Source organism: Gopherus evgoodei, chromosome 1 (assembly GCF_007399415.2).
Source record: "Gopherus evgoodei ecotype Sinaloan lineage chromosome 1, rGopEvg1_v1.p, whole genome shotgun sequence".
Classification (NCBI taxonomy): domain Eukaryota; kingdom Metazoa; phylum Chordata; order Testudines; family Testudinidae; genus Gopherus; species Gopherus evgoodei.
In genome coordinates this window covers 209,829,204-209,844,961 of record NC_044322.1, presented here as the reverse complement: position 1 = coordinate 209,844,961, position 15,758 = coordinate 209,829,204, and the positions used below count along the sequence as shown (strand labels likewise).

Here is a 15,758-nt window from a genome sequence, read left to right as displayed (position 1 = left end):
GGCCCAGCTGGATAAATAGCCTCCTCAGAAAGGTTAGTAGGTGTGTCATAAACAGATAGTTAAGGGTTAATGTCTCTTTTACCTGTAAAGGGTTAACAAACAGGGAACCAAACACATGACCAGGGGACCAATCAGGAGACAAGATACTTTCAAATCTCGGTAGAGGGAAGCCTTTGTTTGTGTTTTTTGGGTTTTGCTTTGTTCTCTCTGGGCTCTGAGAGTGACCACACGTACCTACAGGCTCTCTAATCTTCTATTCCAATTTTGTGAGTATAAAGGTAGAAAGGCGGTATAGTCTTTTTATTTCTTTTCCTTTATTTGCAAATGTGTAGTTTGCTGGAAGTATTTTAAATTGTATTTTGCTGGGGGGGGGGGGGCTTCTTTCTAGTTTCTAAAAGCTGACAGACCTTGTAACTTTTTACCATCTAAATTGCAGAGATAAACTTTTACCTTTTTTTCCTTCTTTTTATTAAAAGCTTTGCTTTAAGACCTGTCTGATTTTTTTCTCCTAGTTAAGGCTCAAAGGAACTGAGTCTGTACACACCAGGGAATTGGTGGGGAGAAGGGAAAGAGAGCATGGGGGAGAAGGGAAAAGTGAATTTCCTCTTTGTTTTAGATTCACGGAGTTTGAATCTGGATTGGCTCTGGGTGAAGGGAAAAGAGGAGGGGGAAAGGTATCATTCCTCTCTTTGTGGTGATTCAAGGAGTTTGAATCACGGTGATCTCCTAGTGTACCCAGGGCGGAAAGGAGCTGGGAGGAAGAAAGGAGGGGGAAGGGAAATGGTTTATTCCCCTTTGTTGTGAGACTCAAGGAATTTGGGTCTTGGGGTCCCCAGGGAAGATTTTGGGGGAGACCAGAGTTTATCAGGCACTCTACTCTAAGTCCTGATTGGTGGCAGCACTGCAGGATCTAAGCTGGTAATTAAGCTTAGGGGAATTCATGCTAGTTCCCATATTTTGGACGCTAAGGTTCAGAATTGGAAATTATATTATGACAAGGTGTAAGCAGAGAGCCTATAGGAAATGGCAAACAGGACTGATCTGCAAAGAAAGCTACATCATGGAGGTTAGAAAATGGATGAATAAAGTGAGAATTGCTAAAAGTCAAGCTGAAATAACTCTTGCCAAGGAAGATTAAAAAAAAACAACCTCTTATGTGTTTTAAGTTATATATATAGAATAAAGAAGGATGAGATTATGCTGCTATACAGTGTGGATGGGAAGGAGTTTAAAGATGAACTAGGTATGGCCCCAAAACTAAATGAATACTTTGCCTCCGTTTTCAATAAGGATGATAATATGGAACATGGGCATGAAAGATGGGATGGCTGATGGAAGTGAGTGTATAGAAATGGAAGGTACCACATCTGAGGTGAAAGGAAAAAAACTTTAAGAGCTTAAGGTGCTCAAATCATGGGAAACTGATAATTTCCATCCCAGAATATTGAAAGAACTGGCACATGAGATTGCTTGTCCAGAACAAGGATTGTAATAAGTCTATCTATTTGGGGGGTAGCACCATATGTCTGGAGAACAGCCAATATTGTACCTATATTTAAGAAAGGGAAACAAAACAAAACAGAAATCTGGGCAATTAGACCTGTTAGTGTGACCTCAGTAGTACACAAAACTTAAAAACAAATTGTGAAGGAAAGAATCATTAAGTTCCTGGAGCTAAAGAGAATGTAATGCAACAAAGGTTTACCAAAAGGTAGAACATGTCAGACTAATTTGATTTCCTCCTTTGAGAAAATATCTGATTCTTTTAAAATAAGGGACATGCAGCAGATTTAATATACTTGGACTTCAAGTAAAGCATTTGACACAGTACCACATGGGAAATTGTTTAATTAGAGAAGACGAGGATTAGTATGAGACTTGTAAGATAGATAAGAAACTCGCTAAAGGGGAGAAGGCAATGGGTTACACTAAAAGTTGAACTATCACGCTGAAGGGAGGTTACTAGTGGTGTCCTCAGGGTTCGGTCTTCGGACCAATCTTACTCAATACTTTTATTAATGACCGTGGCACAAATGATTAGCAATGTTCTAGTAAAATCTGCTGATGATACAAAGTTGGGAGGCATCGACAATACAGAGTATCATCAGAGTATAGCCAGCCCGGGGAGACAGACACATGCCAACTCTGCTCAAGATAGCATACTAAAAATAGCAGCAGGGACGTAGTGGCACAGGTACAAGCCTGTCCCACTCTGTGGCTCACCTGTGCCACTAGGTCCAGACGGCTACTTTTGGCAAGCTAGCTTGAGCAGAGCTAGTGCATATCTGTCTACCCAGATTGGAACGGCTGGTCTACACTGGGGGGCGGGGAGGAAATCAATCTAAGATACACAACTTCAGCTACGTGTATAGCGTAGCTGAAGTTGAAGTATCTTAGAGCAAGTTACCTACCGTCCTCACGGCGCGGAATCGACGTCCGCAGCTTCCCCTGTCGACTCCGCTACCACCGTTCGCATTGGTGGAGTTCCGGAGTCGACAGGAGCTTGTTCGCGGATCGATATATCGCGTCTAGATGAGATGCAATCTATCGATCCCCGAGAAATCGATCGCTACCTGCCGATACGGCCGGTAGTGAAGATGTACCCGAAGACATGCTCCTAGCTGCCGTATTGAAAACCTTAGAAGCTAATGGCTCTGTGTCCAGTTAGTATTTATTTGTATTACAGTAACACCTAGAAGCCATAAAACATTAATTCCCCGAGAACAGATTTAAAAATATATACATATAAGCTGCTAATGCTCACAGAGCAGAGCGCCAGCCCATCTTATTGTTGCCAATTCACATTTAAGGCTGGCACAAGGAACTGAAAGAAGAAATAAGTCACTGCCTCTCTCTAGCCACACCACCACCACAAACCAAGAACACCCAATGAGAAACAAACCAAGGCCTGGCTAGATGCCCAAAACCCTCATTACAGGCTTGAGCCAGTTCTCAATGAAGCTAATGGTAGCTGGATCAAATCCTAGGAGGAGGCGGGGACTGGATCTCACAAGCTAGCTCAGATTTAGGATTCTGCCAAGCATGCTGCCAGTATGTCATGCCGACTGTCTCCACACCATGGTTTTGTGAAGTGGCTGAGTATCCCTGTGGGAGTGAGAGAGAAGACTAACTTGTTCATTTAAAAAAAACCAAAAAAACAAACAAACCTACCAACTGCTAGCACTGAAACAGGCCTAAGCAGTGAAAGACCTCCATTATCAATTGATCGACCAGGCTAGGGGGAAAAGCTGGCCTAAGCACAGAGATGGCAATTTACATGAAGGGATGGTTTCAGGAAGCTGGTCCACAACATCTCAAAATTAACAGCTCAGCAGGCACTCTGAACCTGCACAGCATCACCCAGGTTAGTACACACAGGTGCAGTAAGCAGCAGCACAAGCCACCTGGTCATTCCAGTTTCCTTACAGTAATGTGAACCCATCTGTCTTTAGTTCTTTGAAGACTTGAATTAAATCAATCCAAGTGAACAATATGCAGGCTAACTACTACTGGGGACTATCAATGTTTGCTACAGAAGTTGGTCTTATGAGAAAGATCTCAGCAACAGGAGAGAGTGGAACAGCAGGCACCAAGAAATGCTGGAGGAAGAGATCTGGAGAGCTCCGGACAGAGCTGGCTCCAGGCACCAGCTCAGCAAGCAGGTGCTTGGGGTGGCCCAGGGGAAGGGGAGGCACGTTGGGCCCTTTGGCGGTGGGTCCCTTGGTCCCTCTCGGAGGGAAGGACGTGCCGCTGAAGTGCCGCCGAAGAAGAAAGCGGCGTGGTGGAGCTGCTGCCGATCACGATCGTGCCTTTCTGCTCCCGCCGCTTGAGGCGACAAAAACCCTGGAGCCGGTCCTGGCTCTGGAGCTTGGATGCGAGTTTGAGTCTCATTTCTAGGTCAGCGATTCCAATCCAGACTAAGTCTGTAGCGAACAGAAGTTATCACACAATATCTGGGAGCTTATGAGAAAAGTGAGTTGATAGTCTCGGTTCCTGATGTCCAAATCACAAATGGTCTCCATTGCTGACAGGGGTGCCAAAGACTGACCAGGACATGGAGAGTTAATGTCGCTTTCCCTCTGGAGGTGGATTCTTTAGGACAGGGATGAGGCACACAACTGGCACCATACTGCAGGAGGCATGTGCTATCAAGTGCTGTTCTTGTTCTGCAGACAAATAGACTGCAGTGTCCAATGCTGTCCCTCCACACTGTCCATTAGCACTTAAAAAGGCAAATGCAGAGAGACCTAGAAAATGAACATGTTCATTTCAATATTCGTCAGTAATTCACCGAAGTGGCGCACACAACCTGTTTCTCTCAGGCTTCTTACTAATGTAAGACACCACCTCAAAGAACATCAACAAGAATTTTTTTGTGTTTTTGTTTTTAAGAGGCACAGAAACATTTAACTTCCAAAAAGCATTTTAGTATAAAAGAGAATTTCTAGTTTTGGATTAAACTCCCACCAAAGCACTTTGGATAAAGAGTTGGGAAACAAAGGTAGACACCAAAAGAGCACACAGCCTGTTGTTCGTGCTTGACTGAGTAAACAGTATCTCCCCCACACCCTCCTTTCTTGCTTCCTAATGGTGAAAGTTGTCTATAGAGAGTGCTCTGCCTAGGATCCCAGGACTTAAGTGCCAGTGTGTAGCTGAGCACAGGAACAGAAGGAGGTAGGGGCTTGGGCGCCTTGTAGCACCCAGGAAACAGCCAGGATACAGAAGCATTCTAACCTTGCTGCTTTCGATCACTGGCCCTACATCTATGGCTCTGAGGTGGCGTGGTGGTATAGAGACTCATCCTTCTACAGCAAATTCACACTAGCCCAAGCAAATATCTCCATTTACATCAGTGGATTTGTCCCAATTTATACGTGCAGTGGATTCAGACTTGAAAAAAAACAGTCAAAATAAAAATAAATGCAGAAACCCTAATATAAAAACTCTAGCTTCCTCCAATTGTCCTTTTCTTTTTAATTATGGAAAAACGTTCTATTTCTTGTACATATGCACAATTGAATCAGAGCTCTGAGTAATGAGAGTCCATGTTTTAAAAAGGGCATAAGGCTAAATCAATTATCTTTCTTGTGCTAGGTGAGACGGTTGAAGAGCCTTTATGAGCACTACTAGGAAATTCGCCCCCATACACATATATTAATAGCTTTGAAAGTTAAGGAAGGAAATTATATTGAATGTATTTGCCCAGTTTTAACTTGAAGTAAATAAGCAGGAGGAAATGTTCTAAGTAACCATTAGAACAGTTTTAAATTCATACATCAGTGTAGTAAGAGATTCTTTTTGTTTAAAGGGTCTCATTTGTTGCAACAAGGCAAAAGCACTCAGGTCTCATTCCAGGTCCTGGCCAGCAATCTGACTGAGTGCTATCCCAGGAAAAGGATCACCCATTACTTGATTCCTGGCAGGGCTCAGGATTAACAGATTCAGCATTCAAAGGCAATTTGCCATTACTCTGAATTAGAACAGCTTTAATCTCTTTTGGGGATATTTCTCATGATTCTCTCTCAACCCTCAAAATTTTGCCATGAAGTTACTCACAGCTGAATGATGGGGTTGAATACAGACGTACAAAGACAATGAGCTGAACTACCTTTTAGGCTTGGTCTGCACACAGACTTGCTGAGGTGTAACTACTCTGTTTCCCAAAACAGATGAGTTATTTCAGTGTCAGTTAGGGTGAGGACATTCATTTCAGATGGGAACCTGCTAAAGTCACTAGCTAGACTTCCACAGCTAGTCAGTAGCTAGACTTCCACTAAACCAACATTAGCCACTTTCTTCCAAACTCGAAGTCCACACAAACTTGCATGGAAGTAACTAAACTGGTTAAATTCACACCTTTTGTTATTTCTGTGCAGGTCTGTGCACAAAAGACTAGCCCTTAGGGGCTGTTTTGAGACTATGCCATATAGGGCCCTGTGTGAAAGGGACTCCCTCTCACACGCTCCACTTCTAAGCCAGAGCTCAATCTCCCATGCAGGCCATGTCTTGACTACAGAGTTAACATGAGTTACTCCTCTTAAGTTAGCCCAGCTCAAGTGGGAGCAGCCCACTGCAAAGCGAGACTCAGGTCTGGTCCAAACTTAAAATTTAGGTCGATATAGCTAGAGCACTCAAGGGTGTGAACAATCCACACTGCTAAGAGCCATAGTCAAGCCAATCTAACCCATATTGTGTTCGCAGCTGACAGAAGAATGTTTCCATTGACCAAGCTACCATCACTGAGGGAGGTGGAGTTCCTGTAGCAATGGAAAAACCTCTTTCATTGCTGTAGGAAGCATCTATGCTGTGGGATTAAAGCAGTGTAGCTACAGCATGCTACCTATATGCTACAGTGGCAGACACAGCCTCAGTGTCCACAGTGGCACTGCATTCACCCTTGTGTGTCACTGGGACTTCTGGGAACACATCCCATGGTTCTTCGTGCTGCAATAAGATGAACTGCTCTATAAATTCTTTCCCAGGGAATTGTGGGAGAACTCGAGCACACAGGGGAATAGCGGGAAGGGCACTGGAGGACAAGTAGCTCTTGAGTGATACTCGCCTGCATCCAGCACTGGAGTAGTTGTGTCAGTAGCTAACAAGTTGTGCTCGTAGGAGTTTTAGCTAATACCCTGCCCTTAAACAGGACAGCCAATTTGAGTTAAAAGCACTAGTACACTTGAATTAAGGTTGTATGTGTGGAGGGGACCACAGTGGGGAAAACTTTTTTTTTTTTAATTTAATTCAGGTTTTCTATTTAAATTATTGTAAGTTTTCGCTTTAAAAATAAATCTGTTTAAAATGAAATGTGAGTTTAATACAGAATGTGTTACGGACTAAACTTCTTATCTCTCAAGACATTTAAATAAAAAAAAATATGCTGAATCCATTAGCCTCTATAAAAACTGTGTTAAAGACAACATGCTGATTTACATCAGCCTTGGAGAATGCACGTTTCTTTAGAAAAATAACTGAAGTACAAATGGAAAAGTGATTAAAATTGATCATTTAAATCAAGGCTTTCCACCTCGTGATTTAAATCACTGATTTAAATTGCCTTGATTTAAATCAATCGAGACTGGAGGGGACTCAAGTTAGAGACAACACTCAAGTCAAATTAACTTTGCAGTGAAGACAAGTCTGCAGAGCTGACTTAAGGTCAGTAGTATAGATTGAATTCCCTAGCAATTCTCCCCTCTTCCCTAAGGGGAGAATTTAGGATTAGCTGCCATCTTACTTTGATATTTTTTATATTATGTATATATAGGGGATGAATTACATATTTCTTGTACACCAGGTCTGGGCTTGTATTACTTTGATGCAATCCTAGTACCCCATGATTTGTCACAGGGAGTCTGTGTTAAAAGTTTTGGGGTTTTCTTTTTTCAGTGTTTGTAGATGCCTGGGCCTTTTCTGTAGTGGCCACAACATTCACAGTAGGCACTTCAGAGGAGGCCAGCTCGCCTTTTGGGTGGCAGGACAACAACGGAAGAGGACATGAGATGACAAACCCATAAATACAGGGTATGCTGAAGTGCTTGTACATCTACTGCTGTGTGCTGTCAGTTTGCAGAACTAAAACAAGGAGAAAAATCCCTGCAGACTAAGCCAGGGCCCTTCAGGAGATCACACAGTAAGAGGAAGAGAAAGCCAGAGATTAATAATTGACTCTAGGCTCTTCACCTGCAAGTACACATTCGGGACTGTTAAAATATTAAGTTACAAGTATTCCAAAAATGTGAAACCATCGCTCCAGGGAATAAAGGTCACTCCCCAGCCTCTGCTGGTTGGAGCTCCTGTAGTAGCAGAGAGCAACTGTTGCACTGGCTGGTGTGCATCATACGACACTCCACACTCATGTTTTTGGGACGCAAAGCAATTGAAAAAAAAAAAAACAAGCTCAGGCTCCCTTGGAAGGCGGAGGCTGCAGCCCAGTAGCTTGCAAGGCCCCAGGGCTGCATTGTTATCTCACTAACATAGACTATTTCAACAGAGTGTCAAGAATAGCTTTCTACTACCACAGCACATCTCAGGAGAAGATCCCATTGCACTAACTTTCATTACACTAGCCTTGCCTCCGAGCCTGTGAGGCAGATGGGGAAACTGAAGCATAGAGGTAAAATGACAGGAATACGGTCACACAATGGATGGGGCAGAGGCAGGAATAGGACCCAGGCCATCTCAGCTCCCATTCTTTTATTTTGACCCACTGCCTGATCAGTTTTTGGAGGCAGGAGTCCAGTTCTAGATTTAAATCAATATTTAAAAGCCTGCTAGGCAAATCTGCACAATAAGGGAATACACTGGTTATACCCACTCTCTTCAAACACACTCACAAAACCAACCAGTCAACCAAATAGACTTTGGGGGTTGAATTTCTAAATGTGGTAACCTAGGGAAAACTAGCACATGGCCAGATCACCCTCCATCAGGTCTCTGAGAATGCTCCTTTGTACCAGGAGGGGGCTGGTAGTACCAGACTTTGCTGTTAGATTCAGTCACCAAGAAATGCGCCAGCAGACAGTGGCAGTGCTCCAACTGCCATAAGAAATCCTGATGCTCCCATTTCCGGTGCACAATACAGACTGTGTCAGAGCAAGCTGCCAGACAGACGAACCCTCATAAAAGGGAATGAAGAAATAAAATGTTCCTACCAGCATTCATTTCCAAGTGTGAAGGAGCCCACAATACCAGCTGCTGGGAAGGCAACAAGGATTTTCAGAGAACACTGGCACAGTCACTTGTATGATACCTCTATCACTGTGGCCACCACCCCTCCAGCTGGATGATGCAGCAGGCAGCTGTTGCTCCTTGTGTGTACAAGGAAGTGGGGGTAGGGGAGGACTGGGTAGGTCAAGTGTCTGGGAAACCCAGCACTAGACAACAACCAGAACTCAGCTGGATCAGATTGTTATTTGGCGGATTGCCCAGTGATCAACTGCCTATATCAAAAACTACTGCTGACGTGCCCAGAGCATTTAAGAACTGAATGGGTCTGGAGGCAGAAGAGCTAGCCTCTCACCCCTGGAGAGGGCCCAAGCAAGTCACTGTTGCAGTCTAGTGCAGGGTTTGGCAACCTTTCAGAAGTGGTGTGTCGAGTCTTCATTCACTCTAATTTAAGGTTTGACGTGCCAGTAATACATTTTAACGTTTTTAGAAGGTCTCTTTCTATAAGTCTATAATATATAACTAAACTATTGTTGTATGTAAAGTAAATAAGGTTTTTAAAATGTTTAAGAAACTTCATCTAAAATTTAATTAAAATGCAGAGCCCCACGGACCGGTAGCCAGGACCCAGGCAGTGTGAGCGCCACTGAAAATCAGCTCGCGTGCCGCCTTCGGCACATGTGCCATAGGCTGCCTACCCCTGGTCTAGTGGCAAACCCGGGTGTGGGGAAGCTTGCACTGTCATTGTTTGTGCTGGGCCAGTTCTGTAGTCAGGAGGACTTCAGTCTCCAAGGCATCAGGCTGGCACCTTTCACCACCAAGGCTACTTTGGGGCTGACTGCATAGGTTCCGAGAGAGCTTTACATCCTCAGTGGCAATTAGCCACTTTAGCAGAATGACACTCGGCTTCCTAGGAAGTTCTGGGCTGGCTAGCATGACGAAGCAGGGAAGCTGTGGGGAATGAAAACAGTAGAGAAGAGTTGTATCATACAGAAGTGTGTAGGGCTAGTTTCGATTTGAGAACACCCTCCAATTCTACCAACATGAACATGGTGCAATTTAGCAGGGAATGAGCAACAGGGTGTCCAATTCCACTTAGGCTACTGGGTTTGACTGCGGAGTTGGCTGTGCTACTCCACTGAGCACATACTCAGCCTGTGGAACTTATTGCTACAGGAGGTTAGAGTCTCTGATACCATAGCTGAATACATTTCAAATTACTAATAAAATTGGTAATTATAGGCCAAGCTCAAGAGTAATCAGATCTCATGCTTCAGAGCAAAGGCTGATCACTGCAGGTGGTTTGGAAGACACTTTCTTAACCTCTCTATCAAGGGGTTGGATTCTCCATCCCTGGAAATTTTTAAGATCAAGACTGTATGTTTTCTAACAGATATGCTCTAGTTCAAACAGGAGTTAATTCAGGGAAGTCCTATGTGGTCTGTATTATGCAGAAAGTCGGATTAGATCACACCAATCCTGTCTGGCCATATAATCTATGAATCTCAGTGAGGAACAAATTGGCCAGATACATTAGGGAATTTCTTCATCATTTTCAGGATCTTGCCCTGCCTGAAGCAAGAGACAACTGAATGGGCCATTACTCTGATCTGGTCCAGTAAATCCTGTGATGGAGACTAGGGGTAAGAGGCAGGTACTCCATGAAGAGCTTGCATTTGGTGGGGCTGAGACAGAATGTCAGTAGCCTCCAAGGAAAAAAACTTCAGCATGACTCTGGACAGAAAGCAGAGTTTTCTCTTCCATTCAGATGACAGACAAGTGTTCTCGCTGACTAAGGGCATGTCACTCTTTAAGCAATGCCTGGAGTTAGTGAGCCACACTTCAGGAAAGGCTTAAACATGCAGACTTTGGTTTGAGGAAACTACTTCCCCCTACCCTTTGTTCCTTTTCAATCCATTCCCCTCCCCACACACTCCAACTATGCCCGCTGCACCAACTGGAGGAGCCTGGATACAAGAGGCAGCTTATCAAATGAGATCATTAAGTGCTGAAAACCCAGAGAGCAATTTCACAAGTGCCAGGTCTGCTGTTTGTTTAAGTTTGAGTATTCATGAAAGAAGCTGATTGTACTGGATACAATCAGAAAAGAGGTGGCATAAATTTGCCCTACATAATTCTGCCAGCACAAATTACTCCTGCTTTGCATTATAGTCCACAGGTGTGGGTGGACATTTGCTACGTATGCCACTATGGACAGTTATATCATCTTCTGCTGTAGTGGGTGGTGAGCTCTCCCTGAGGTCTTTCATATAGGCCTAGAGGCGGTGACTGCATCTGCTCTGCTGTTGATCACTGTGCATGCAACAGCACCTCTAACCTGGAGGCATTAATGACTTCTAGATGCAGATGGGTCTAGAAGGGATGGGCAGAGTAGTAGCAGATAGGGGTGTAGCTACAACCAGTTTCTTTCTTGGCCTCTTGACGACAATTAAGGTCAGGTTAAATATCCCAGATAGCTTTCAGCAAAGATTATATCCTACCTTTGCAAAGGGATGGGCAAGGATCTAGTTGACACTATAGTCCAGGGGTAGCGAAACTGTGGATCGCAAGCCGCATGTAGCTCTTTTACAGTTAAAATGTGGCTCACGGAGCCCTCCATGTCTCTCTCCCCTGCATCCTCCACCTCCCCTACACCCGGGGGAGGGGAGCTTGGGACCTCTGCCTTGTAGCAGGGTTGTGGGATAGGGGTAGAGTGATCAGACAGCAAATGTGAAAAATTGGGACGGGATTGGGGGTGTAATAGGAACCCATATAAGAAAAAGACTCAAAAATTGGGACTGTCCCTATAAAATCGGGACATCTGGTCACCCTAGATAGGGGCTTCTGCCAAGTGGGGACGGGGTGTTGGGGCTTCAGCCCCAGCTCTCAAACTTCTGAAGATTGTCATATGTGGTTCAGAGGGTCAGTAAGTTTGGCCACCCCTGCTATAGTCCTTTCCAAGTACTCAGTCTTTCTGGATTAAAGACAGCCAAGTATGTCCACTTCTGTGGATTGCACTGCAAATGTTGTGGCCGGATGTCCAGTAGAAGCTAGATTGAGACTCACAAACTAATCTCACAGGCAGCTTGTTTTAAGAGGTAAGCCCATGTTCCAAGAGGTGAAAGGCTAGGGCAGACCTGGGCTCTCCGTGACAGACCGGGCATTGTACAGACCCATATAATTATAAACGCACAACTATGAACATTGTCACCAGTCCCTCCTCCACTGCTCCTTGTTCTGGGACAACTTGTGCCCCACCATATAATAGGGTGGAAATAGACTCTATGACCCACTAATGGCCCTGTTTAACCCAAATAATTCCAAGATAATACAGGCGCCTGACACTAATTCTATCAATGTTTACAAACCAATAATTACCATGTGCTTCTGAAACCATTCATTTTCCTGAGCTGTCTAGACTAGCACTGCTCTAGGGTGAGTCGGGGTGGGGGGCGAAGAATGCATTTTCATTTGAAAGGAAGAGAATAAATTTAGCGGCCTGATTAAGAATGAGAGTGGTTTTTAAATGGGTCCTTTGCTAACAACCTATGAGGCATCCAGAAAATTTTGGGAGGAACTGGCCTGAGAGAGCAACAGATGCCCGGGTTTTGTGATACAAACAGGGACATTAAAAAACTAAGTCCCCATAAGATCAAGCCTGCTGATAGAGAATGCTTTATTTTTCCTTCTCTCTCCCTTCCCCTTTCTGTTCACACCCCTTTTTCCTGCTTTCACTCCTACTATCTGCTTCCCAACCCAGTCTCGCTTGCATGTTCCTGGGTTTTCCTTTCTTTCTCTGAGTTTTGTTCGTTTCTCCTCTTTCTTTCTCACTCTCTGTATCCATGTGCATTTGCTGAACAGGGTTGCAAACAGCCCTCATGTTGCGTTCCTCTGCACCGTTACCAGCAGTGCAGCAAACATTATAAACTTACCAAAAAAAGCAAGGCTTCGACTTGGCTGCACAATCCTGGGTACAACTCCACCTTCCACCTGCATTGCAACACTCCACTCCCCACTCGCAAAAAAAATCACAGGCCAGGAGGTCCTTAAACTGGGCAGCTAAACTTGAAATCTTTGGAACTGGTGCGGTCCCTCTCTCAGGACTTTAGCCAGCCTGCTAATAGGAACCACTCTTGGAAGAGAAGTGACCTGAGCCTGCCAGAGCTCAGCAGGGCTGAGAAGTCGTCCTTACTGGCAAGTTCAGCTCCTCCTCTTTCCGTCACTCATTTGGAGCCAGCACTGGTGGAAAGTTTTCCCTCCGAACCTCTGCTGATAGAAAATTAGGTTTGTGACAAGACTTTCTGAAGAAAGTGTCTGCTTGCCTCAGAATTTTGGTTGTTCCGTTGGAAAAAACCAACCCCCCGATGCTTTTCAGTTTTGACAAAGTTGAAATTTTTCCACAGAATTTTTTTTTTTTTAACTGGCCAGCTCAGTTTGGAGGTGCTCTGAGAAACAACATTAGGAGGAGATATGTTGAAAGCTCTCCTCAACCCCAGCCCACCCCAAAAAAACATGCTAGACACTCAAGGGAAGGGGGTGGAGGCTGAGAAGCGGGGCTCAAAACTGCAGAGATGGGAGAGAAAGACAGAAAAAGTGAAGACAGGAGCAAACTGCTTGGCCTTAGGATGAGAAGTCAGTCCATTTATTTCAGTTACCATGCCAGTTAAACATCACTGACCGAAAAGTTAGGTGCAGGTAGGGGTTTTCCAAAAAAGCCAGATATATCAGGCTCTAACAGAAGACTTTTACAACTTTCGGCCTCATCCTGCTGAGATTTAGGCAGGTGCTTAACCTTAAGCATGAAGTCAATGGACTATTCCCATCTATGAGCTTAGTGTCAAGCATGTTTGCAACAGAGGCCCTACTATCTATGAATACAAACCTAGGATTTCCCACCGTTTTGTACTAAAACGCTCAAAAGCAAGAATTCAATTTTTTTTCCCTTTAGGAAAAAATAGATACCCAAAGTAAGTTTTAAAAATGCAGAACTCTTCTTCTTGTAACAATGGCATCCTCACAACGCAATGTGTGAAGCATTAGTGTACAGAGGAATTCTTTCTTTGGTGGCTACCCTTCAATCTCTCTGGGCTGAAAGGTCTTGGTCCTTTGCCTGATAAACACTAGAACCTATCACTGAAGAATCTTAACATTATGTGATCTAAACTCTCATATAGGCAATAGATTAATTATACTGGTAACAATAGTGTGGTCCTACAGATTTAAGTGATTTACAAACAGTAAATTAAGCTCCGCTACTCTGCCACTCTCTATGAAGATAGGTATCTTCTCCCATTTTACAGGGGCAAAGAGTTGAGCTAACTTACTCAGAGTCATGAGTCACCAGCACAGCCATGAACAAGGACCAAGAATCCCAACTCCCTGGCTCTTGCTCTAACCACTAAGCCCTACTTCAAAGCAATTCCATTGCCATGCTAACAGGCTGCATGAGACTGTGTTCATATATCCACTTAAACCAGCAGACACTAATCTCTCCATCTGCAGTAGATCTGTGCGCGCCACAGGGATCTGGACAGGATAAATTTGACAGATGTTTAATCCAGACACTAGTTCACAGCATCTTCCCTTTCATGCTTGAGGTCATTCTGTCCCCCAGCCTGAGGAACCATCAGTTTCATGGGGTGAGGGAACTAGAAATAAGCCTTCTCCCCCAGAAAAAGTTCTAGCCAACCTGACTTGGCCTTTCCCACACTTGAGAGAGGCAGGAACCTCAGCACAAGGGATGGGTTGTCAGGCATGAGTCATACAACTAAAGGTATCAAATGACATCTAGGAGGTGCCGGAGTGCTAAGAGGGTGTAATAACTTTTAGGCATCCTGACCCCACCTAGACACCTACGAAGTAGAGCATACCACCCACCACCAACTGAAGCAGCAAATAATTTAGAAACCAAACTAAGTAGTAACAATATAAAGCAACTGAAAAGGCCGCCAAAGCTTAAATATGGGACTGACAACAGCTGAAACAAATACTCCAGAGTGCGGAGTCTTCAACTATCCTAAGAGGGGAAGGAGAAGCTGGGGCAGCTCTTTCAAGAGGAGCTAGTGCCATGTCCTGGGAGCTGCCATAGCAAAAGCTTACCTAGGGCAAGCAGGCAGAACCCCTTCAAATCAAGTAGCGTCAGGGTCCAGACGCACAACAGGACAAGCCTTGAACATAGCCCTCACCCTGCCCCCATCTTGATCTCAGGCTTGAGAAACCAAATCATCAATTTGAAAAAAATTCCAATCTCATAGCTGCTGATCACTTAGCATAAAGGACTCCTTTCCCCCTGGCTACCCAATGCAGGAGCATTTAGGAATCCTTGAGGCAGTCCCAATGCTGGCTCTTCATAGGAAGAGAAGAGAGGAAGGCAAGGACTAGAGCACACGTGGGCAAACTACGGCCTGCGGGACCATCCTGCCCGAACCTTTGAGCTCCCTGCCGGGAAGCCTAGCCCCCAGCCCCTCCCCCACTGCCCCCCCTCCTCTGCAGCCACACCACCGCATGGGCCGTGCGCTGGCCTGTCATTCCCGCTGGGCAGTGTGGGGAGTGCAGCTGGCTCTGGACGGGTGCTGCAGCTGTGAGCTCCTGCTGCTGGTAAGGGTGCGGGGGTGTTGGGTAAGGGACCAGAAGTCCTGGGGCAGTCAGGGAGGAGGGGACAGTTGGATGGGGTGGAGGTTCTGGGAGGGGTGCTCAGGGGATGGGGAACTGGGAAGGTTGGGAGTGGGAGTCCCAGGGGGCCTGTCAGGGGGCGGGGATGTGGATAGGGGTAGGGAGGACAGTCAGGGGACAGGGATCCTGGGGGACAGTTAGGGATGGGGAGGTCTCGGGAGGGGGTGGTCAGGGACAAGGAGCAGAGGGCAGTTGGATAGGGGGTGGGAGTCCCAGTGGGGATGTCAGGTGGAAGGAGTGTGGACAGGGGTCGGGGCAGTCAGGGGACAAGAAGCAGGGGGGGTTAGATGGGTTGCAGGTTCTGAAGGGGGCAGTCAGGAGGCAGGAAGTGGGAGGGGGTCAGATAGGGGGCGGAGGCCAGGTTGTTTGGGGAGGCACAGCCTTCCCTACCCAACCCTCCATATAGTTGCACAACCTCG

General features: G+C 45.3%; 1 protein-coding gene across 5 annotated transcripts in view; it reads right to left on the bottom strand.

Moving 5' to 3' along the window:
- Positions 1–15,758, bottom strand: part of VANGL1 (VANGL planar cell polarity protein 1) — a 57,600-nt gene that overhangs the window by 26,546 nt on the left and 15,296 nt on the right. The gene's annotated exons all lie outside the window — the stretch shown is intronic.